The sequence below is a fragment of the Bombina bombina genome, chromosome 3 (genome assembly GCF_027579735.1).
Source record: "Bombina bombina isolate aBomBom1 chromosome 3, aBomBom1.pri, whole genome shotgun sequence".
Classification (NCBI taxonomy): Eukaryota; Metazoa; Chordata; class Amphibia; order Anura; family Bombinatoridae; genus Bombina; species Bombina bombina.
Window position 1 is genome coordinate 991,410,473 of NC_069501.1, and position 23,875 is coordinate 991,434,347.

The 23,875-nt window shown below is 41.3% G+C and overlaps 1 protein-coding gene across 1 annotated transcript in view; it reads left to right on the plus strand.

Annotated features, from left to right (window-relative positions):
• The window catches only part of PAN2 (poly(A) specific ribonuclease subunit PAN2), a 616,232-nt gene that overhangs the window by 59,033 nt on the left and 533,324 nt on the right, over positions 1-23,875 (plus strand). The gene's annotated exons all lie outside the window — the stretch shown is intronic.

Sequence of the window (23,875 nt, forward strand, 5' to 3'; positions counted from 1 at the left end):
TGGTCCCTTCACCCAGAGGTATTTCTTCAGATTGTTCAAATCTGGGGATTTCCAGAAATAGATCTGATGGCCTCTCATCTAAACGAGAAACTTCCCAGGTATCTGTCCAGATCCAGGGACCCTCAGGCGGAGGCAGTGGATGCGTTGTCGCTTCCTTGGAATTATCATCCTGCCTATATCTTTCCGCCTCTAGTTCTTCTTCCAAAAGTGAATTCCAAAATTCTAATGGAACGTTCGTTTGTGCTGCTGGTGGCTCCAGCATGGCCTCACAGGTTTTGGTATGCGGATCACATTCGGATGGCCAGTTGCCAACCTTGGACTCTTCCGTTAAGACCAGACCTTCTATCTCAAGGCCCTTTTTTCCATCAGGATCTCAAATCATTAAATTTGAAGGTATGGAAATTGAACGCTTGATTCTTAGTCATAGAGGTTTCTCTGACTCAGTAATTAATACTATGTTACAGGCTCGTAAATCTGTCTAGGAAGATTTATTATAGAGTCTGGAAGGCTTACATTTCTTGGTGTTCATCTCATAAATTCTCCTGGCATTCGTTCAGAATTCCTAGAATTCTACAGTTCCTTCAGGATGGTTTGGATAAAGGTTTGTCTGCAAGTTCCTTGAAAGGACAAATCTCTGCTCTTTCTGTTCTTTTTTACAGAAAGATTGCTATTCTTCCTGATATTCATTGTTTTGTACAGGCTTTGGTTCGTATCAAACCTGTCATTAAGTCAATTTCTCCTCCTTGGAGTCTTAATTTGGTTCTGAGGGCTTTACAAGCTCCTCCGTTTGAACCTATGCATTCTCTGGACATTAAATTACTTTCTTGGAAAGTCTTGTTCCTTTTGGCCATCTCTTCTGCTAGAAGAGTTTCTGAGTTATCTGCTCTTTCTTGTGAATCTCCTTTTCTGATTTTTCATCAGGATAAGGCAGTGTTGCGAACCTCATTTAAATTTTTACCTAAGGTTGTGAATTCTAACAACATTAGTAGAGAGATTGTTTCTTCATTATGTCCTAATCCTAAGAATTCAAAGGAGAGATCTTTACATTCTTTGGATGTAGTAAGAGCTTTGAAATATTATGTTGAAGCTACTAAGGATTTTAGAAAGACTTCTAGTCTATTTGTTATCTTTCTGGGTCCAGAAAAGGTCAGAAGGCCTCCGCCATTTCTTTGGCGTCTTGGTTAAAGTCTTTGATTCATCATGCTTATGTAGAGTCGGGTAATTCCCCGCCTTAAACAATTACGGCTCATTCTACTAGGTCAGTTTCTACTTCCTGGGCGTTTAGGAATGAAGCTTCTGTTCATCAGATTTGCAAAGCAGCAACTTGGTCTTCTTTGCATACTTTTACTAAATTCTACCATTTTGATGTGTTTTCTTCTTCTGAAGCAGTTTTTGGTAGAAAAGTACTTCAGGCAGCTGTTTCAGTTTGATTCTTCTGCTTATAATTTCATTATTTTGAGATTAAAAACTTTTGTTTTGGGATGTGGATTATTATTTTTCAGCGGAATTGGCTGTCTTTATTTTATCCCTCCCTCTCTAGTGACTCTTGCGTGGAAGTTCCACATCTTGGGTATTCATTATCCCATACGTCACTAGCTCATGGACTCTTGCTAATTACATGAAAGAAAACATAATTTATGTAAGAACTTACCTGATAAATTCATTTCTTTCATATTTGCAAGAGTCCATGAGGCCCACCCTTTTTTTATGGTGGTTATGATTTTTTTTTATATAAAGCACAATTATTCCAATTCCTTATTTTTGATGCTTTCGCTCTTTTCTTATCACCCCACTTCTTGGCTATTCGTTAAACTGAATTGTGGGTGTGGTGAGGGGTGTATTTATAGGCATTTTGAGGTTTGGGAAACTTTGCCCCTCCTGGTAGGAATGTATATCCCATACGTCACTAGCTCATGGACTCTTGCTAATATGAAAGAAATGAATTTATCAGGTAAGTTCTTACATAAATTATGTTTCTTTCATGTAATTAGCAAGAGTCCATGAGCTAGTGACGTATGGGATATACATTCCTACCAGGAGGGGCAAAGTTTCCCAAACCTTAAAATGCCTATAAATACACCCCTCACCACACCCACAATTCATTCTGTTTTACAAACTTTGCCTCCTATGGAGGTGGTGAAGTAAGTTTGTGCTAGATTCTACGTTGATATGCGCTCCGCAGCAGGTTGGAGCCCGGTTTTCCTCTCAGCGTGCAGTGAATGTCAGAGGGATGTGAGGAGAGTATTGCCTATTTGAATGCAGTGATCTCCTTCTACGGGGTCTATTTCATAGGTTCTCTGTTATCGGTCGTAGAGATTCATCTCTTACCTCCCTTTTCAGATCGACGATATACTCTTATATATACCATTACCTCTGCTGATTCTCGTTTCAGTACTGGTTTGGCTTTCTACAAACATGTAGATGAGTGTCCTGGGGTAAGTAAATCTTATTTTCTGTGACACTCTAAGCTATGGTTGGGCACTTTGTTTATAAAGTTCTTAATATATGTATTCAAACATTTATTTGCCTTGACTCAGAATGTTCAACATTCCTTATTTTCAGACAGTCAGTTTCATATTTGGGATAATGCATTTGAATCAATCATTTTTTTCTTACCTTAAAAAATTTGACTTTTTTTCCCTGTGGGCTGTTAGGCTCGCGGGGGCTGAAAATGCTTCATTTTATTGCGTCATTCTTGGCGCGGACTTTTTTGGCGCAAAAAATCTTTTCCGTTTCCGGCGTCATACGTGTCGCCGGAAGTTGCGTCATTTTTGACGTCCTTTTGCGCCAAAAATGACGGCGTTCCGGATGTGGCGTCATTTTTGGCGCCAAAAGAATTTAGGCGCCAAATAATGTGGGCGTCTTGTTTGGCGCTAAAAAAATATGGGCGTCGCTTTTGTCTCCACATTATTTAAGTCTCATTATTTATTGCTTCTGGTTGCTAGAAGCTTGTTCACTGGCATTTTTTTCCCATTCCTGAAACTGTCATTTAAGGAATTTGATCAATTTTGCTTTATATGTTTTTTTCTATTGCATATTGCAAGATGTTCCACGTTGCAACTGAGTCAGAAGATACTTCAGGAAAATCACTGCCCGGTGCTGGAGCTACCAAGCTAAGTGTATCTGCTATAAATTTTTGGTATCTGTTTCTCCAGCTGTTGTTTGTATTGCATGTCATGACAAACTTATTAATGCAGATAAAATTTCCTTTAGTACTGTTACATTACCTGTTGCTGTTCCGTCAACATCTAATTTTCACAGTGTTCCTGATAAACATAAGAGATTTTATTTTTTAAATCCATTTAGAAGGCTATGTCTGTTATTTCTCCTTCTAGTTTACATAAAAGTCTTTTAAAACTTCTCTTTTTTCAGATGAATTTTTAAATGAACATCATCATTCTGATAATGGTTCTTCTGGTTCAGAGGTTTCTGTCTCAGAGGTTGATGCTGATAAATCTTTGTATTTGTTCTAGATGGAATTTATTCGTTCTTTATTTAAAGAAGTATTAATTGCTTTAGAAATGGAGGATTCTGGTCCTTGATACTAAATCTAAACGTTTAAATAAGGGTTTTAAATCTCCTGTAGTTATTCCAGAAGTGTTTAATCTCCCTGATGCTATTTCTGAAGTAATTCCAGGGAATGGAACAATTTGGGTAATTCTTTTACTCCTTCTAAACGTTTAAGCAATTATATCCTGTGCCATCTGACAGATTAGAGTTTTTTGGGACAAAATCCCTAAGGTTATGGGGCTGTCTCTACTCCTGCTAAATGTACTACTATTCCTATGGCAGATAGTACTTCATTTAAGGATCCTTTAGATGGGAAAATTGAATCCTTTCTAAGAAAAGCTTACTTATGTTCAGGTAATCTTCTTAGACCTGCTATATTTTTAGCGGATGTTGCTGCGGCTTCAACTTTTTGGTTAGAAGCTTTAAGCGTAACAAGTAACAGATCATAATTTTATAGCATTATTATTATTCTATAACATGCTAATAATTTTATTGGTGATACCATCTTTTGATATCATTAGAGTTGATGTCAGGTATATGTCTCTAGCTATTTTAGCTAGAAAAGCTTTATGGATTAAACTTAGAAGACATATCAGCATTCCAAGTCAACTTTGCTTTCCCTTTCTTTCCAGGGTAATAAATTATTATCTCAACTGTTTCTGGAAGGAAGGGAACTTTTTTACCAAAGGATAAAAAATCCAAGGTAAATTTAGGTTTAATAATAATTTTTTCGTTCTTTTCCTCACAACAAGGAACAAAAGCCTGATCCTTCATCCTCAGGAGCGGTATCAGTTTGGAAACTATTTCCAGTTTGGAATATGTCCAAGCCTTATAGAAACCTATAGCCAGCTCTTAAGTACCCATGAAGGTGCGGCCCTTATTCCAGTTCAGCTGGTATGGGGCAGATTAAGTTTTCTTCAAAGAAATTTGGATCAATTCCGTTCTCAATCTCTGGTTTCAGAACATTGTTTCAGAAAGGTACAGAATTGGCTTCAAGTTAAGGCCTCCTGCTAAGAGATTTTTTTCTTTCCCATGTCCCAGTTAACACAGCAAAGGCTCAGCATTTCTGAAATCTGTTTCAGATCTAGAGTTGGCTGGAGTAATTATGCCAGTTCCAGTAATGGAACAGGGGCCGGGGTTTTATTTTATGTCTTCATTGTACCAAAGAAGGTCAATTCCTTCAGACCAGTTCCGGATCTATCAATATTGAATCGTTATGTAAGGATACCAACATTCAAGATGGTTACTGTAGGACTATCCTGCCTTTTGTTTAGCAAGGGCATTATATGTCTACAATAGATTTACAGGATGTGTATCTGCATATTCCGATTCATCCAGATCACTTTTAGTGTCTGAGATTCTCTTTTTAGACAAGCATTACCAGTTTTGTGGCTCTACCGTTTGGCCTAGCCTCAGTTCCAAGAATTTTTTTCAAAGGTTCTCGGTGCCCTTCTTTCTGTAATCAGAGAACAGGGTTTTGGTATTTCCTTATTTGGACGATGTCTTGGTACTTGCTCAGTCTTCTTATTTTCGAAGAATCTCATACGAATCGACTTGTGTTGTTTTTTCAAGTGCATGGTTGGAGGATCAATTTACTAATCAGTTCATTGATTCCTCAGACAAGGGTAACCTTTTTAGGTTTCTAGATAGATTCAGTGTCTATGACTCTGTCCTTGTCAGACAAGAGAAGTTTAACATTGATATCAGCTTGTCAAAACCTTCAGTCACAATCATTCCCTTTGGTAGCCTTATGCATGGAATTTTTAGGTCTTAGGACTGCCGCATCAGATGCGATCTCCTTTGCTCGTTTTCACATGCGACCTCTTCAGCTTTGTATGCTGAACCAATGGTGCAGGGATTACTCAAAGATATCTCAATTAATATCTTTAAACCGATTATACGACACTCTCTGACATGGTGGACAGATCACCATTGTTTAGTTCAGGGGGCTTCTTTGTTCTTCCGACCTGGACTATAATCTCAACAGATGCAAGTCTTACAGGTTGGGGAGCTGTGTGGGGGTATCTGACGGCACAAGGGGTTTGGGAATCTCAGGAGGTGAGATTTCCGAACAATATTTTGGAACCCCGTGCAATTTTCAGAGCTCTTAAGTCTTGGCCTTTTCTGAAGAGAGAGTTGTTCATTTGTTTTCAGATACACAATGTCACAACTGTGGCATACATCAATCATCAAGGAGGGACTCACAGTCCTCTGGCTATGAAAGAAGTATCTCGAATTTTGGTTTGGGCGGAATCCAGCTCCTGTCTAATCTCTGCGGTTCGTTTCCCAGGTATGGACAATTGGAAAGCGGATTATCTCAGTCGCCAAACGTTGCACCTGGGCGAATGGTCTAAACCCAGAGGTATTTCCTCAGATTGTTCAAATGTGGGAATTCCCAGAAATAGATCTGATGGCTTCTCATCTAAACAAGAAACTTACCTGGTATCTGTCCGGATCCCGGGATCCTCGGGCGGAGGCAGTGGATGCATTATCTCTTCCTTACAAGTGTCATCCTGCCTATATCTTTCCGCCTCTAGTTCTTCTTCCAAGGGTATTCTCCAATATTCTAAAGGAATGCTCATTTGTCCTGCTGATAGCTCCAGCATGGCCTCACAGGTTTTGGTATGTGGATCTTGTCCGGATGGCCTCTTGCCAGCTGTGGAGTCTTCCGTTAAGACCAGTCTTTCGGTCTCAAGGTTCTTTTTTTCCATCAGGATCTCAAAACCTTAATTTTAAAGTATGGAGTTTGAACGCTCGATTCTTGGTCAAAGAGGTTTCTCTGACTCTGTGATTGATACTATGTGACAGGCTCGTAAATCTGTATCCAGAGAGATATATTATAGAGTCTGGAAGACTTATTTTTCTTCAGGATGGTTTAGATAAAGGTTTGTCCGCAAGTTCCTTGAAAGACAAATCTCTGCTCTTTCTGTTCTTTTTCACAGAAAGATTGCTAATCTTCCTGATATTCATTGTTTTGTACAACCTTTGGTTCGTATAAAACCTGTCATTAAGTCAATTTCTCCTCCTTGGAGTTTGAATTTGGTTCTGGGGGCTCTTCAAGCTCCTCCGTTTGAACCTATGCATTCATTGGACATTAAATTACTTTCTTGGAAAGTTTTGTTCCTTTTGGCCATCTCTTCTGCCAGAAGAGTTTCTGAATTATCTGCTCTTTCTTGTGAGTCTCCTGTTCTGATTTTTCATCAGGATAAGGCGGTGTTGCGAACTTCTTTTGAATTTTTACCTAAAGTTGTGAATTCCAACAACATTAGTAGAGAAATTGTGGTTCCTTCATTATGTCCTAATCCTAAGAATTCTAAGGAGAAATCGTTGCATTCTTTGGATGTTGTTAGAGCTTTGAAATATTATGTTGAAGCTATTAAGTCTTTCCGAAAGACTTCTAGTTTATTTGTTCCGGTTCTAGAAAAGGCCAGAAAGCTTCTGCCATTTCTTTGGCATCTTGGTTGAAATCTTTAATTCATCTTGCCTATGTTGAGTCGGGTAAAACTCCGCCTCAGAGGATTACTGCTCATTCTACTAGGTCAGTTCCTACTTCCTGGGCATTTAGGAATGAAGCTTCGATTGATCAGATTTGCAAAGCAGCAACTTGGTCCTCTTTGCATACTTTTACTAAATTCTACCATTTTGATGTATTTTCTTCTTCTGAAGCAGTTTTTTGGTAGAAAAGTACTTCAGGCAGCGGTTTCAGTTTGAATCTTCTGCTTATGTTTTTCATTAAACTTTATTTTGGGTGTGGATTATTTTCAGCAGGAATTGGCTGTCTTTATTTTATCCCTCCCTCTCTAGTGACTCTTGTGTGGAAAGATCCACATCTTGGGTAATCATTATCCCATACGTCACTAGCTCATGGACTCTTGCTAATTACATGAAAGAAAACATAATTTATGTAAGAACTTACCTGATAAATTCATTTCTTTCATATTAGCAAGAGTCCATGAGGCCCGCCCTTTTTTTGTGGTGGTTATGATTTTTGTATAAAGCACAATTATTCCAATTCCTTATTTTTGATGCTTTCCCTCTTTTCTTATCACCCCACTTCTTGGCTATTCGTTAAACTGAATTGTGGGTGTGGTGAGGGGTGTATTTATAGGCATTTTAAGGTTTGGGAAACATTGCCCCTCCTGGTAGGAATGTATATCCCATACGTCACTAGCTCATGGACTCTTGCTAATATGAAAGAAATGAATTTCTCCAATATAGGTGTGTCCGGTCCATGGCGTCATCCTTACTTGTGGGATATTCTCTTCCCCAACAGGAAATGGCAAAGAGCCCAGCAAAGCTGGTCACATGATCCCTCCTAGGCTCCGCCTTCCCCAGTCATTCTCTTTGCCGTTGCACAGGCAACATCTCCACGGAGATGGCTCAGAGTTTTTTGGTGTTTAAATGTAGTTTTTATTTTTCAATCAAGAGTTTGTTATTTTAAAATAGTGCTGGTATGTACTATTTACTCTGAAACAGAAAAGAGATGAAGATTTCTGTTTGTAAGAGGAAAATGATTTTAGCAACCATTACTAAAATCGATGGCTGTTTCCACACAGGACTGTTGAGAGGAATTAACTTCAGTTGGGGGAAACAGTGAGCAGACTTTGGCTGCTTGAGGTATGACACATTTCTAACAAGACTTGGTAATGCTGGAAGCTGTCATTTTCCCTATGGGATCCGGTAAGCCATTTTCTTAATTTTCAATATAAGAATACAAGGGCTTCACAAGGGCTTTAAAGACTGGTAGACATTTTTCTGGGCCAAAACGATTACTATATAAGCATGTTTAATGGTTTATAACTTAGGAGAGTTATTTTAATCTTGACAAATTGTTAAAAAAACGGACAGGCACTGTATTGGACACCTTTTTCACTGGGGGCCTTTTCTAGTCATAGGCAGAGCCTCATTTTCGCGCCACTAATGCGCAGTTGTTTTTTGAGAAGCAAGGCATGCAGATGCATGTGTGAGGAGCTCAGATCCACTGAAAAAGCTTATTGAAGGCGTCATTTGGTATCGTATTCCCCTCTGGGCTTGGTTGGGTCTCAGCAAAGCAGATACCAGGGACTGTATAGGGGTTAAATGTAAAAACGGCTCCGGTTCCGTTATTTTAAGAGTTAAAGCTTTCAAATTTGGTGTGCAATACTTTTAAGGCTTTATGACACTGTGGTGAAATTTTGGTGAATTTTGAACATTTCCTTCATACTTTTGCGTATATTCAGTAAAAAAGTGTGTTCAGTTTAAAATTTAAAGAGACAGTAACGGTTTTATTTTAAAACGTTTTTTGTGCTTTGTTACCAAGTTTATGCCTATTAACATGTCTGAACTACCAGATAGACGATGTTCTGTATGTTCGGAAGCCAAGGTTCCTATCCATTTAAATATGTGATAAATGTGACAAACAAAGTAGGGACAATGATACCACTGATAATAATGTTGCCCAAAACGATTCCTCAAGTGAGGGGAGTAAGCATGGTACTGCATCATCCCCTTCTATGTCTACACCAGTCTTGCCCACTCAGGAGGCCCCTAGTACATCTAGTGCGCCAATCCTCCTTACTATGCAACAATTAACGGCTGTAATGGATAATTCTATTAAAAACATTTTAGCCAAAATGCCCACTTATCAGCGAAAGCGCGACTGCTCTGTTTTAGATACTGAAGAGCATGAGGACGCTGATGATAATGGTTCTGACATGCCCTTACACCAGTCTGAAGGGGCTAGGGAGGTTTTGTCTTAGGGAGAAATTTCAGATTCATGAAAAATTTCTCAACAAGCTGAACCTGATGTTATTACATTTAAATTTAAATTGGAACATCTCCGCGCTCTGCTTAAGGAGGTGTTATCTACTCTGGATGATTGTGACAATTTGGTCATTCCAGAGAAATTATGTAAAATGGACAGGTTCCTAGAGGTCCCGGTGCCCCCCAAAGCTTTTCCTATACCCAAGCGGGTGGCGGACATTGTAAATAAAGAATGGGAAAGGCCCGGCATACCCTTTGTCCCTCCCCCTATATTTAAGAAATTATTTCCTATGGTCGACCCCAGGAAGGACTTATGGCAGACAGTCCCCAAGGTCGAGGGGGCGGTTTCTACTCTAAACAAACGCACCACTATCCCTATAGAAGATAGTTGTGCTTTTAAAGATCCTATGGACAAAAAATTAGAGGGTTTGCTTAAAAAGATGTTTGTTCAGCAAGGTTACCTTCTACAACCAATTTCATGCATTGTTCCTGTCACTACAGCAGCGTGTTTCTGGTTCGAGGAACTAGAAAAGTCGCTCAATCAAGCATCCTCTTATGAGGAGGTTATGGGCAGAGTTCAAGCACTTAAGTTGGCTAACTCTTTTACCTTAGACGCCACTTTGCAATTAGCTAGATTAGCGGCGAAAAATTCAGGGTTTGCTATTGTGGCGCGCAGAGCGCTTTGGCTAAAGTCTTGGTCAGCGGATGCGTCCTCCAAGAACAAATTGCTTAACATACCTTTCAAGGGGAAAACGCTGTTTGGCCCTGACTTGAAAGAGATTATTTCAGATATCACTGGGGGTAAGGGCCACGCCCTTCCTCAGGATAGGTCTTTTAAGGCTAAAAATAAACCAAATTTTCGTCCCTTTCGCAGAAACGGACCAGCCTCAAGTTCTACATCCTCTAAGCAAGAGGGTAATACTTCTCAAACCAAGCCAGCCTGGAGGCCAATGCAAGGCTGGAACAAAGGTAAGCAGGCCAAGAAACCTGCCACTGCTATCAAGACAGCATGAGATGTTGGCCCCCGATCCGGGACCGGATCTGGTGGGGGGCAGACTTTCTCTCTTTGCTCAGGCTTGGGCAAGAGATGTTCTGGATCCTTGGGCGCTAGAAATAGTCTCCCAAGGTTATCTTCTGGAATTCAAGGAGCTACCCCCAAGGGGAAGGTTCCACAGGTCTCAATTGTCTTCAGACCACATAAAAAGACAGGCATTCTTACATTGTGTAGAAGACCTGTTAAAAAATGGGAGTGATTCATCCTGTTCCATTAGGAGAACAAGGGATGGGATTCTACTCCAATCTGTTCATAGTTCCCAAAAAAGAGGGAACATTCAGACCAATCTTAGATCTCAAGATCCTAAACAAATTTCTCAAGGTTCCATCGTTCAAAATGGAAACCATTCGGACAATTCTTCCTACCATCCAGGAAGGTCAATTCATGACCACGGTGGATTTAAAGGATGCGTATCTACATATTCCTATCCACAAGGAACATCATCGGTTCCTAAGGTTCGCCTTTCTGGACAAGCATTACCAGTTTGTGGCACTTCCATTCGGATTAGCCACTGCTCCAAGAATTTTCACAAAGGTACTAGGGTCCCTTCTAGCGGTGCTAAGACCAAGGGGCATTGCAGTAGTACCTTACTTGGACGACATACTGATTCAAGCGTCGTCTCTACCACAAGCAAAGGCTCATACGGACATTGTCCTGGCCTTTCTCAGATCTCACGGGTGGAAAGTGAACGTAGAAAAATTCTCTATCTCCGTCAACAAGAGTTCCCTTCTTGGGAACAATAATAGACTCCTTAGAAATGAGGATTTTTCTGACAGAGGCCAGAAAATCAAAACTTCTAAGCTCTTGTCAAGTACTTCATTCTGTTCTTCTTCCTTCCATAGCGCAGTGCATGGAAGTAATAGGTTTGATGGTCGCGGCAATGGACATAGTTCCTTTTGCGCGAATTCATCTAAGACCATTACAACTGTGCATGCTCAGTCAGTGGAATGGGGATTATACAGACTTGTCTCCGACGATACAAGTAGATCAGAGGACCAGAGATTCACTCCGTTGGTGGCTGACCCTGGACAACCTGTCACAAGGGATGAGCTTCCGCAGTCCAGAGTGGGTCATTGTCACGACCGACGCCAGTCTGGTGGGCTGGGGCGCGGTCTGGGAACCCCTGAAAGCTCAGGGTCTTTGGTCTCGGGAAGAATCTCTTCTCCCGATAAATATTCTGGAACTGAGAGCGATATTCAATGCTCTCAAGGCTTGGCCTCAGCTAGCAAAGGCCAAATTCATACGGTTTCAATCAGACAACATGACGACTGTTGCGTATATCAACCATCAGGGGGGAACAAGGAGTTCCCTGGCGATGGAAGAAGTGACCAAAATAATTCAATGGGCGGAGACTCACTCCTGCCACTTGTCTGCAATCCACATCCCAGGAGTGGAAAATTGGGAAGCGGATTTTCTGAGTCGTCAGACATTTCATCCGGGGGAGTGGGAACTCCATCCGGAAATCTTTGCCCAAATAATTCAATTGTGGGGCATTCCAGACATGGATCTGATGGCGTCTCGTCAGAACTTCAAGGTTCCTTGCTACGGGTCCAGATCCAGGGATCCCAAGGCGACTCTAGTGGATGCACTAGTAGCACCTTGGAGCTTCAACCTAGCTTATGTGTTCCCACCGTTTCCTCTCATTCCCAGGCTGGTAGCCAGGATCAAACAGGAGAGGGTATCGGTGATCTTGATAGCTCCTGCGTGGCCAGGCAGGACTTGGTATGCAGATCTGGTGAATATGTCATCGGCTCCACCATGGAAGCTACCTTTGAGACAGGACCTTCTTGTTCAAGGTCCGTTCGAACATCCGAATCTGGCCTCACTCCAACTGACTGCTTGGAGATTGAACGCTTGATTTTATCAAAGCGAGGGTTCTCAGATTCTGTCATTGATACTCTTGTTCAGGCTAGAAAGCCTGTAACTAGAAAAATCTACCATAAAATATGGAAAAAATATATCTGTTGGTGTGAATCTAAAGGATTCCCATGGAACAAGATAAAAATTCCTAAGATTCTATCCTTTCTTCAAGAAGGTTTGGAGAAAGGATTATCTGCAAGTTCTTTGAAGGGACAGATTTCTGCTTTATCTTTTTTACTTCACAAAAAGCTGGCGGCTGTGCCAGATGTTCAAGTTTTTGTTCAGGCTCTGGTTAGAATCAAGCCTGTTTACAAACCTTTGACTCCTCCTTGGAGTCTCAATTTAGTTCTTTCAGTTCTTCAGGGGGTTCCGTTTGAACCCTTACATTCCGTTGATATCAAGTTATTATCTTGGAAAGTTTTGTTTTTGGTTGCAATTTCTTCTGCTAGAAGAGTTTCAGAGTTATCTGCTCTGCAGTGTTCTCCTCCTTATCTGGTGTTCCATGCAGATAAGGTGGTTTTGCGTACTAAACCTGGTTTTCTTCCGAAAGTTGTTTCTAACAAAAATATTAACCAGGAGATAGTCGTGCCTTCTTTGTGTCCGAATCCAGTTTGAAAGAAGGAACGTTTGTTGCACAATTTGGATGTAGTTCGTGCTCTAAAATTCTATTTAGAGGCTACAAAGGATTTCAGACAAACATCTTCCTTGTTTGTTGTTTATTCTGGTAAAAGGAGAGGTCAAAAAGCAACTTCTACCTCTCTCTCTTTTTGGCTTAAAAGCATCATCAGATTGGCTTATGAGACTGCCGGACGGCAGCCTCCTGAAAGAATCACAGCTCATTCCACTAGGGCCGTGGCTTCCACATGGGCCTTCAAGAACGAGGCTTCTGTTGATCAGATATGTAAGACAGCGACTTGGTCTTCACTGCACACTTTTACCAAATTTTACAAATTTGATACTTTTGCTTCTTCTGAGGCTATTTTTGGGAGACAGGTTTTGCAAGCCGTGGTGCCTTCCATCTAGGTGACCTGATTTGCTCCCTCCCATCATCCGTGTCCTAAAGCTTTGGTATTGGTTCCCACAAGTAAGGATGACGCCGTGGACCGGACACACCTATGTTGGAGAAAACAGAATTTATGTTTACCTGATAAATTACTTTCTCCAACGGTGTGTCCGGTCCACGGCCCGCCCTGGTTTTTTAATCAGGTCTGATGATTTATTTCTTCTGTTAAGTGTGATCAGTCCACGGGTCATCATTACTTCTGGGATATTACTCCTCCCCAACAGGAAGTGCAAGAGGATTCACCCAGCAGAGCTGCATATAGCTCCTCCCCTCTACGTCACTCCCAGTCATTCTCTTGCACCCAACGACTAGATAGGATGTGTGAGAGGACTATGGTGATTATACTTAGTTTTATATCTTCAATCAAAAGTTTGTTATTTTAAAATAGCACCGGAGTGTGTTATTATCTCTCTGGCAGAGTTTGAAGAAGAATCTACCAGAGTTTTTGTTATGATTTTAGCCGGAGTAGTTAAGATCATATTGCTTTTTCTCGGCCATCTGAGGAGAGGTAAACTTCAGATCAGGGGACAGCGGGCAGATGAATCTGCATAGAGGTATGTAGCAGTTTTTATTTTCTGACAATGGAATTGATGAGAAAATCCTGCCATACCGATATAATGTCATGTATGTATACTTTACACTTCAGTATTCTGGGGAATGGTACTTCACTAGAATTACACTGTAAGAAATACATAAAGCTGTTTAATAACTAGAGATTATGTTTAACGTTTTTGCTGGAATGTAAAATCGTTTTCATTTGCTGAGGTACTGAGTGAATAAATGTTTGGGCACTATTTTTCCACTTGGCAGTTGCTTAATCTGTTTTCTGACAGTTTCTGTTCTCCCTCACTGCTGTGTGTGAGGGGGAGGGGCCGTTTTTTGGCGCTTTTACTACGCATCAAATATTTCAGTCAGCAACTCGTATTCCCTGCATGATCCGGTTCATCTCTACAGAGCTCAGGGGTCTTCAAAACTTATTTTGAGGGAGGTAATTTCTCTCAGCAGAGCTGTGAGAATTATAGTTTGACTGAGATAAAAAACGTTTATTCTGTAATTTGTTTCCTGCTTTCAGAATTTGTTATCTTTGCTAATGGGATTAAACCTTTGCTAAAGTTGTGTTGTTTACAAGGATTGAGGCTATAACTGTTTCAATTTATTAATTTTCAACTGTCATAGATCTTCTGTGCTTCTTAAAGGCACAGTACGTTTTAATATTATTCTAATTGAATTGTATTTCCAAGTTGCAAGTTTATTTGCTAGTGTGTTAAACATGTCTGATTCAGAGGATGATACCTGTGTCATTTGTTGCAATGCCAAAGTGGAGCCCAATAGAAATTTATGTACTAACTGTATTGATGCTACTTTAAATAAAAGTCAATCTGTACAAATTGAACAAATTTCACCAAACAACGAGGGGAGAGTTATGCCGACTAACTCGCCTCACGTGTCAGTACCTACATCTCCCGCTCAGAGGGAGGTGCGTGATATTGTAGCGCCGAGTACATCTGGGCGGCCATTACAAATCACATTACAGGATATGGCTACTGTTATGACTGAGGTTTTGGCTAAATTACCAGAACTAAGAGGTAAGCGTGATCACTCTGGGGTGAGAACAGAGTGCGCTGATATTATTAGGGCCATGTCAGACACTGCGTCACAGGTGGCAGAACATGAGGACGGAGAACTTCATTCTGTGGGTGACGGTTCTGATCCAAACAGACTGGATTCAGATATTTCAAATTTTAAATTTAAACTGGAAAACCTCCGTGTATTACTAGGGGAGGTGTTAGCGGCTCTGAATGATTGTAACACAGTTGCAATACCAGAGAAAATGTGTAGGTTGGATAAATATTTTGCGGTACCGACGAGTACTGAGGTTTTTCCTATACCTAAGAGACTTACTGAAATTGTTACTAAGGAGTGGGATAGACCCGGTGTGCCGTTCTCACCCCCTCCGATATTTAGAAAAATGTTTCCAATAGACGCCACCACAAGGGACTTATGGCAAACGGTCCCTAAGGTGGAGGGAGCAGTTTCTACCTTAGCTAAGCGTACCACTATCCCGGTGGAGGATAGCTGTGCTTTTTCAGATCCAATGGATAAAAAGTTAGAGGGTTACCTTAAGAAAATGTTTGTTCAACAAGGTTTTATATTGCAACCCCTTGCATGCATTGCGCCGATCACGGCTGCAGCGGCATTCTGGATTGAGTCTCTGGAAGAGAACATTGGTTCAGCTACTCTGGACGACATTACGGACAGGCTTAGAGTCCTTAAACTAGCTAATTCATTCATTTCGGAGGCCGTAGTACATCTTACTAAACTTACGGCGAAGAATTCAGGATTCGCCATTCAGGCACGCAGGGCGCTGTGGCTAAAATCCTGGTCAGCTGATGTTACTTCTAAGTCTAAATTGCTTAATATACCTTTCAAAGGGCAGACCTTATTCGGGCCCGGGTTGAAAGAGATTATCGCTGACATTACAGGAGGTAAAGGCCATGCCCTGCCTCAGGACAAGGCCAAAGCCAAGACTAGACAGTCTAATTTTCGTTCCTTTCGTAATTTCAAAGCAGGAGCAGCATCAACTTCCTCTGCACCAAAACAGGAAGGAGCTGTTGCTCGCTACAGACAAGGCTGGAAACCTAACCAGTCCTGGAACAAGGGCAAGCAGACTAGGAAACCTGCTGCTGCCCCTAAAACAGCATGAATTGAGGGCCCCCGATCCGGGATCGGATCTAGTGGGGGGCAGACTTTCTCTCTTCGCCCAGGCTTGGGCAAGAGATGTTCAGGATCCCTGGGCGCTAGAGATAATATCTCAGGGATACCTTCTGGACTTCAAATACTCTCCTCCAAGAGAGAGATTTCATCTGTCAAGATTGTCAACAATCCAGACAAAGAAAGAGGCGTTTCTACGCTGCGTACAAGAGCTCTTGTTAATGGGAGTAATCCATCCAGTTCCACGATTGGAACAGGGACAGGGGTTTTACTCAAATCTGTTTGTGGTTCCCAAAAAAGAGGGAACTTTCAGACCAATCCTGGACTTAAAGATCCTAAACAAATTCCTAAGAGTTCCATCGTTCAAGATGGAGACTATTCGGACAATTTTACCTATGATCCAAGAGGGTCAGTACATGACCACTGTAGATTTAAAAGATGCTTACCTTCACATACCGATTCACAAAGATCATTATCGGTACCTAAGGTTTGCCTTCCTAGACAGGCATTACCAGTTTGTGGCTCTTCCATTCGGATTGGCTACAGCTCCAAGAATCTTCACAAAGGTTCTGGGTGCTCTTCTGGCGGTACTAAGAGCGCGGGGAATCTCGGTAGCTCCATACCTAGACGACATTCTGATACAAGCTTCAAGCTTTCAAACTGCCAAGTCTCATACAGAGTTAGTGCTGGCATTTCTAAGGTCACATGGATGGAAGGTGAACGAAAAGAAAAGTTCACTCGTTCCACTCACAAGAGTTCCCTTCCTGGGGACTCTTATAGATTCTGTAGAAATGAAGATTTACCTGACAGAGGACAGGCTAACAAGACTTCAAAGTGCTTGCCGCACCCTTCATTCCATTCAACACCCATCAGTGGCTCAATGCATGGAGGTAATCGGCTTAATGGTAGCGGCAATGGACATAGTACCCTTTGCACGCTTACACCTCAGACCACTGCAACTGTGCATGCTAAGTCAGTGGAATGGGGATTACTCAGACTTATCCCCTTCTCTGAATCTGGATCAAGAGACCAGAAATTCTCTTCTATGGTGGCTTTCTCGGCCACACCTGTCCAGGGGGATGCCATTCAGCAGACCAGACTGGACAATTGTAACAACAGACGCCAGCCTTCTAGGTTGGGGTGCCGTCTGGAATTCTCTGAAGGCTCAGGGACAATGGAGTCAGGAGGAGAGTCTCCTGCCAATAAACATTCTGGAATTGAGAGCAGTTCTCAATGCCCTCCTGGCTTGGCCCCAGTTGACAACTCGGGGGTTCATCAGGTTTCAGTCGGACAACATCACGACTGTAGCTTACATCAACCATCAGGGAGGGACAAGAAGCTCCCTAGCTATGATGGAAGTATCAAAGATAATTCGCTGGGCAGAGTCTCACTCTTGCCACCTGTCAGCAATCCACATCCCGGGAGTGGAGAACTGGGAGGCGGATTTCTTAAGTCGTCAGACTTTTCATCCGGGGGAGTGGGAACTTCATCCGGAGGTCTTTGCCCAAATACTTCGACGTTGGGGCAAACCAGAGATAGATCTCATGGCGTCTCGACAGAACGCCAAGCTTCCTCGTTACGGGTCCAGATCCAGGAGCAGTCCTGATAGATGCTCTGACAGCACCTTGGGACTTCAGGATGGCTTATGTGTTTCCACCCTTCCCGTTGCTTCCTCGATTGATTGCCAGAATCAAACAAGAGAGAGCATCAGTGATTCTAATAGCACCTGCGTGGCCACGCAGGACTTGGTATGCAGACCTGGTGGACATGTCATCCTGTCCACCTTGGTCTCTACCTCTGAAACAGGACCTTCTGATACAGGGTCCCTTCAAACATCAAAATCTAACTTCTCTGAAGCTGACTGCTTGGAAATTGAACGCTTGATTTTATCAAGACGTGGGTTTTCTGAGTCAGTTATTGATACCTTAATACAGGCTAGGAAACCTGTTACCAGAAAGATTTACCATAAGATATGGCGTAAATACCTATATTGGTGTGAATCCAAAGGTTACTCTTGGAGTAAGGTTAGGATTCCTAGGATATTGTCTTTTCTACAAGAAGGTTTAGAAAAGGGTTTATCTGCTAGTTCATTAAAGGGACAGATCTCAGCTCTGTCCATTCTGTTACACAAACGTCTGTCAGAAGTTCCTGACGTCCAGGCTTTTTGTCAGGCTTTGGCCAGGATTAAGCCTGTGTTTAAAACTGTTGCTCCACCATGGAGTTTAAACCTTGTTCTTAATGTTTTACAGGGCGTTCCGTTTGAACCCCTTCATTCCATTGATATAAAGTTGTTATCTTGGAAAGTTCTATTTTTAATGGCTATTTCCTCGGCTCGAAGAGTCTCTGAATTATCAGCCTTACATTGTGATTCTCCTTATTTGATTTTTCATTCGGATAAGGTAGTCCTGCGTACTAAACCTGGGTTCTTACCTAAGGTAGTTACTAACAGGAATATCAATCAAGAGATTGTTGTTCCTTCTTTATGCCCAAATCCTTCTTCAAAGAAGGAACGTCTACTGCACAACCTGGATGTAGTCCGTGCTCTAAAATTTTACTTACAGGCAACTAAGGAATTTCGACAAACGTCTTCTCTGTTTGTCATTTACTCTGGGCAGAGGAGAGGTCAAAAAGCTTCCGCTACCTCTCTTTCTTTTTGGCTTCGTAGCATAATTCGTTTAGCTTATGAGACTGCTGGACAGCAGCCTCCTGAAAGAATTACAGCTCATTCTACTAGAGCTGTGGCTTCCACTTGGGCCTTCAAGAATGAGGCCTCTGTTGAACAGATTTGCAAGGCTGCAACTTGGTCTTCGCTTCATACTTTTTCCAAATTTTACAAATTTGACACTTTTGCTTCATCGGAGGCTATTTTTGGGAGAAAGGTTCTTCAGGCAGTGGTTCCTTCTGTATAAAGAGCCTGCCTATCCCTCCCGTCATCCGTGTACTTTTGCTTTGGTATTGGTATCCCAGAAGTAATGATGACCCGTGGACTGATCACACTTAACAGAAGAAAACATAATTTATGCTTACCTGATAAATTCCTTTCTTCTGTAGTGTGATCAGTCCACGGCCCGCCCTGTTTTTAAGGCAGGTAAATATTTTTTAATTTATACTCCAGTCACCACTTCACCCTTGGCTTTTCCTTTCTTGTTGGTCCTTGGTCGAATGACTGGGAGTGACGTAGAGGGGAGGAGCTATATGCAGCTCTGCTGGGTGAATCCTCTTGCACTTCCTGTTGGGGAGGAGTAATATCCCAGAAGTAATGATGACCCGTGGACTGATCACACTACAGAAGAAAGGAATTTATCAGGTAAGCATAAATTATGTTTTTCTCTAACTACAGTCACCACGGTATCATATGATTTCTCCTATGCAAATATTCCTCCTTTACGTCGGTCGAATGACTGGGGAAGGCGGAGCCTAGGAGGGATCATGTGACCAGCTTTGCTGGGCTCTTTGCCATTTCCTGTTGGGGAAGAGAATATCCCACAAGTAAGGATGACGCCGTGGACCGGACACACCGTTGGAGAAAGTAATTTATCAGGTAAACATAAATTCTGTTTTATCAGGTAAGTTCTTACATAAATTATGTTTTTTCCGCTTCATTGAAGACCTCGCCGGATGGAAGAAGACTTCTCTGCCGCTTGATTGGACATCGCCCGGATCGGATGAAGAGTTCTGCCCGGCTGGGTGAATACAAGGTAGGGAGATCTTCAGGGGGGGTAGTGTTAGGTTTATGTAAGGGGGGGTTTGGGTGGGTTTAGAATAGGGGTATGTGGGTGGTGGGTTGTAATGTTGGGGGGTGGTATTGTGTTTATCTTTACAGGCAAAAGAGCAGTTTTCTTTGGGGCATGCCCCGCTAAAGGCCCTTTTAAGGGCTGCTAAGGTAAAAGAGCTTTGAACTTTTTTAATTTACAATAGGGCAGGGAAATTTTTTTTATTTTGGGGGGCTTTATTATTTTATTAGGGGGCTTAGAATAGGTGTAATTAGCTTTAAAATCTTGTAATATTTTTTTTATTTTTTGTAATTTAGTGTTTTTTTTTGGTAATTTAGTTTAGTTTAATTTTATTGTATTTTAGTTTAGAAATTTGTAGTTTATTTAATTTATTGATAGTGTAGGTGTATTTGTAACTTAGGTTAGGATTTATTTTACAGGTAAATTTAGTAATTATTTTAACTAGGTAGCTATTAAATAGTAAATAACTATTTAATAGCTATTGTACCTAGTTAAAATAAATACAAAGTTGCCTGTAAAATAAATATAAACCCTAAAATCGCTACAATGTAATTATTAATTATGTTTTAGCTATCTTAGGGTTTATTTTATAGTTAAGTATTTAGATTTAAATAGGAATATTGTAATTAATAAGATTTTATTTTAATAAGAATTTAGTTAGGGATGTTAGAGTTAGATAGGGTTATTATACTATTTATAATAACGATATTAACTATATTAACCCTAATATACAGGGAGTGCAGAATTATTAGGCAAATTAGTATTTTGACCACATCATCCTCTTTATGCATGGTGTCTTACTCCAAGCTGTATAGGCTCGAAAGCCTACTACCAATTAAGCATATTAGGTGATGTGCATCTCTGTAATGAGAAGGGGTGTGGTCTAATGACATCAACACCCTATATCAGGTGTGCATAATTATTAGGCAACTTCCTTTCCTTTGGCAAAATGGGTCAAAAGAAGGACTTGACAGGCTCAGAAAAGTCAAAAATAGTGAGATATCTGAAGCGTGATCATCGAACAATCAAGCGTTTCATTCAAAATAGTCAACAGGGTCGCAAGAAGCGTGTGAAAAAACCAAGGCGCAAAATAACTGCCCATGAACTGAGAAAAGTCAAGCGTGCAGCTGCCAAGATGCCACTTGCCACCAGTTTGGCTATATTTCAGAGCTGCAACATCACTGGAGTGCCCAAAAGCACAAGGTGTGCAATACTCAGAGACATGGCCAAGGTAAGAAAGGCTGAAAGACGACCACCACTGAACAAGACACACAAGCTGAAACGTCAAGACTGGGCCAAGAAGTATCTCAAGACTGATTTTTCTAAGGTTTTATGGACTGATGAAATGAGAGTGAGTCTTGATGGGCCAGATGGATGGGCCCGTGGCTGGATTGGTAAAGGGCAGAGAGCTCCAGTCCGACTCAGACGCCAGCAAGGTGGAGGTGGAGTACTGGTTTGGGCTGGTATCATCAAAGATGAGCTTGTGGGGCCTTTTCGGGTTGAGGATGGAGTCAAGCTCAACTCCCAGTCCTACTGCCAGTTTCTGGAAGACACCTTCTTCAAGCAGTGGTACAGGAAGAAGTCTGCATCCTTCAAGAAAAACATGATTTTCATGCAGGACAATGCTCCATCACACGCGTCCAAGTACTCCACAGCGTGGCTGGCAAGAAAGGGTATAAAAGAAGAAAATCTAATGACATGGCCTCCTTGTTCACCTGATCTGAACCCCATTGAGAACCTGTGGTCCATCATCAAATGTGAGATTTACAAGGAGGGAAAACAGTACACCTCTCTGAACAGTGTCTGGGAGGCTGTGGTTGCTGCTGCACGCAATGTTGATGGTGAACAGATCAAAACACTGACAGAATCCATGGATGGCAGGCTTTTGAGTGTCCTTGCAAAGAAAGGTGGCTATATTGGTCACTGATTTGTTTTTGTTTTTGTTTTGTTTTTGAATGTCAGAAATGTATATTTGTGAATGTTGAGATGTTATATTGGTTTCACTGGTAAAAATAAATAATTGAAATGGGTATATATTTGTTTTTTGTTAAGTTGCCTAATAATTATGCACAGTAAGTCACCTGCACACACAGATATCCCCCTAAAATAGCTATAACTAAAAACAAACTAAAAACTACTTCCAAAACTATTCAGCTTTGATATTAATGAGTTTTTTGGGTTCATTGAGAACATGGTGGTTGTTCAATAATAAAATCCTCAAAAATACAACTTGCCTAATAATTCTGCACTCCCTGTAATTAGGGTTAATATAGTAGGGGGATTACATTAGGGGTTAATATTTTTAAAATAGATGGTGGCGGGTAGGAGCTCACTTTAGGGGGTAGGTAAGGTAGATGGTGGCGGGGTAGCTAAGGTAGATGGCGGCGGGGTAGATGGGGTAGCTAAGGTAGATGGCGGCGGTTTAGGGGTTAATAACTTTATTAGGTAGCGGAGGGGTCCAGGAGCGGCGGTTTAGGGGTTAAACATTTTTTCTCCAACATTGGTTTGTCCGGTCCACGGCGTCATCCTTACTTGTGGGATATTCTCTTCCCCAACAGGAAATGGCGAAGAGTCCCAGCAAAGCTGGTCACATGATCCCTCCTAGGCTCCGCTCACCCCAGTCATTCTCTTTGCCGTTGCACAGGCAACATCTCCACGGAGATGGTTAAGAGTTTTTTTTGGTGTTTAAATGTAGTTTTTATTCTTCTATCAAGTGTTTGTTATTTTAAAATAGTGCTGGTATGTACTATTTACTCTGAAACAGAAAAGGATGAAGATTTCTGTTTGTAAGAGGAAGATGATTTTAGCAGACAGTAACTAAAATCGATTGCTGTTTCCACACAGGACTGTTGAGATGAAGTAACTTCAGTTGGGGGAAACAGTTAGCAGACTTTTCTGCTTAAGGCATGACTAGCCATATTTCTAACAAGACCATGTAATGCTGGAAGGCTGTCATTTCCCCTCATGGGGACCGGTAAGCCATTTTCTTAGTCAAACATGAAAGAATAAAGGGCTTAAAAAAGGGCTTAAAAACTGGTAGACATTTTTATGGGCTAAAACGATTGCTTTATTGGGGCATATTATGCAGATTCTAGCTAATAATTGGCATTATAATCTTGGGGAACGTTTAAAAAAACGGCAGGCACTGTGTTGGACACCTTTTTTAGTCTGGGGGCCTTTCTAGTTATATAGCTGGGACTGTATAGGGGTTAAATTTAAAAACGGCTCCGGTTCCGTTATTTTAAGGGTTAAAGCTCTGAAATTTGGTGTGCAATACTTTTAATGCTTTAAGACACTGTGGTGAAATTTTGGTAATGTTTGAACAATTCCTTCATACTTTTTCACATATTCAGTAATAAAGTGTTTTCAGTTTGAAATTTAAAGAGACAGTAACGGTTTTATTTTAAAACGTTTTTTGTGCTTTGTTGACAAGTTTAAGCCTGTTTAACATGTCTGTACCTTCAGATAAGCTATGTTCTATATGTATGAAAGCCAATGTGTCTCCCCATTTAAATTTATGTGATAATTGTGCCATAGTGTCCAAACAAAGTAAGGACAGTAATGCCACAGATAATGATATTGCCCAAGATGATTCCTCAAATGAGGGGAGTAAACATGATACTACATCATCCCCTATTGTGTCTACACCAGTTTTGCCCACACAGGAGGCCCCTAGTACATCTAGTGCGCCAATACTTATTACCATGCAACAATTAACGGCTGTAATGGATAACTCCATAGCAAATCTTTTATCCAAAATGCCTACTTATCAGAGAAAGTGCGATTGCTCTGTTTTAAACACTGAAGAGCAAGAGGGCGCTGATGATAACTGTTACGACATACCCTCACACCAATCTCAAGGGGCCATGAGGGAGGTTTTGTCTGATGGAGAAATCTCAGATTCAGGAAAAATTTCTCATCAAGCTGAACCTGATGTTGTGACATTTAAATTTAAATTAGAACATCTCCGCGCACTGCTTAAGGAGGTGTTATCTACTCTGGATGATTGTGACAATTTGGTCATTCCAGAGAAATAATGTAAGATGGACAAGTTCCTAGAGGTTCCGGTGCCCCCCGACGCTTTTCCTATACCCAAGCGGGTGGCGGACATAGTAAATAAAGAGTGGGAAAAGCCCGGCATACCTTTTGTTCCCCCCCTATATTTAAGAAATTATTTCCTATAGTCGACCCCAGAAAGGA